Source organism: Pristiophorus japonicus, chromosome 6, assembly GCF_044704955.1.
Source record: "Pristiophorus japonicus isolate sPriJap1 chromosome 6, sPriJap1.hap1, whole genome shotgun sequence".
Lineage (NCBI taxonomy): Eukaryota > Metazoa > Chordata > Chondrichthyes > Pristiophoridae > Pristiophorus > Pristiophorus japonicus.
In genome coordinates, this window is record NC_091982.1 from 11,626,696 (window position 1) to 11,628,548 (window position 1,853).

At 47.7% G+C, this 1,853-nt stretch overlaps 1 pseudogene; it reads left to right on the top strand.

Annotated features, from left to right (window-relative positions):
- The first annotated feature begins 303 nt into the window (after nucleotides 1–303).
- LOC139266399 (U2 spliceosomal RNA) lies at nucleotides 304–506 on the top strand (annotated as a pseudogene).
- Nucleotides 507–1,853: the final 1,347 nt, after the last annotated feature.

Here is a 1,853-nt window from a genome sequence, read left to right on the forward strand (position 1 = left end):
GACATTTCATCTCTGCGCCAGATTTCTTCCTGCATCTCTAACAGGACACTAGACCAACTCCCGCGGAGCACACAGTTTTTTACTAAGGACAGTAAGGGGTCCGGCTCATCCAGAATCTAATCTGTCTGGCGGTAACGGATGATTGCTCACTCTTGAATGCTTCCATTACCATAATTAAATCTGCGGGCTGTGCCATCTCCACTGCCGTGGTGGGCAATGGCAGCCTACTGAGAGCATCGGCACAGTTTTCTATGCCTGGCCTGTGGCGGATGGCGTAGTTGTATGCGGACAACGTGAGCGCCCATCGCTTCTCGGACTTTTGGCTAAGATCATGCGTAACTGACCTGACAGGGGAGTAACCACCATAACCCCAAGGTGGTTCTCCCTGGATCAGGAAGGTATATGCTTGCTTTTTTGGAAATAGGAGGTGGGTGGGGTGGCTTGACCCATCCACCTCCATGGCACGAACCTGGTATTGCAGTACTTCCAGGAACGCTGCAGTGGCTCTAGGCCTTTTGGCTAAGAGCATTGGCGCAGAGTGATCCTTGATGTGTGCAAGGTGACCTCTGGCGTTTGTGATTTGACAAAGAATTGGAACGATTGGCTACGAATTTAAAAAACGTGAGCGCCCATCTCTGGTTGCGGGCCGATACATTTGTATTTATCCCCTTACTTTCAGAAAAGAGGAATATAAGTGGCTTACGGTCGGTTTCCAATTCAAATTTGAGCCCAAACAGATATTGATACATTTTCTTTACCCCATAAACACACGCCAACACTTCTTCTTCGATGATGCTGTAGGCCCTCTCAGCCTTAGACAGACTTAGAAACATAGAAACATAGAAAATAGGTGCAGGAGTAGGCCATTCGGCCCTTCTAGCCTGCACCACCATTCAATGAGTTCATGGCTGAACATGCAACTTCAGTACCCCATTCCTGCTTTCTCACCATACCCCTTGATCCCCTTAGTAGTAAGGACGACATCTAACTCTTTTTTGAATATATTTAGTGAATTGGCCTCAACAACTTTCTGTGGTAGAGAATTCCACAGGTTCACCACTCTCTGGGTGAAGAAGTTCCTCCTCATCTCGGTCCTAAATGGCTTACCCCTTATCCTTAGACTGTGACCCCTGGTTCTGGACTTCCCCAACATTGGGAACATTCTTCCTGCATCTAACCTGTCTAAATCCATCAGAATTTTAAACGTTTCTATGAGGTCCCCTCTCATTCTTCTGAACTCCAGTGAATACAAGCTCAGTTGCTCCAGTCTTTCTTGATAGGTCAGTCCCGCCATTCCAGGAATCAGTCTGGTGAATCTTCGCTGCACTCCCTCAATAGCAAGAATGTCCTTCCTCAAGTTAGGAGACCAAAACTGTACACAATACTCCAGGTGTGGCCTCACCAATGCCCTGTACAACTGTAGCAACACCTCCCTGCCCCTGTACTCAAATCCCCTCGGCCATTTGCTTTCTTAACCGCCTGCTGTACCTGCATGCCAACCTTCAATAACTGATGTACCATGACACCCAGGTCTCGTTGCACCTCCCCTTTTCCTAATCTGTCACCATTCAGATAATAGTCTGTCTCTCTGATTTTACCACCAAAGTGGATAACCTCACATTTATCCACATTATACTTCATCTGCCATGCATTTGCCCACTCACCTAACCTATCCAAGTCGCTCTGCAGCCTCATAGCATCCTCCTCGCAGTTCACACTGCCACCCAACTTAGTGTCATCCGCAAATTTGGAGATACTACATTTAATCCCCTCATCTAAATCATTAATTTACAGTGTAAACAGCTGGGGCCCCAGCACAGAACCTTGCGGTACCCCACTAGTCACCGCCTGCC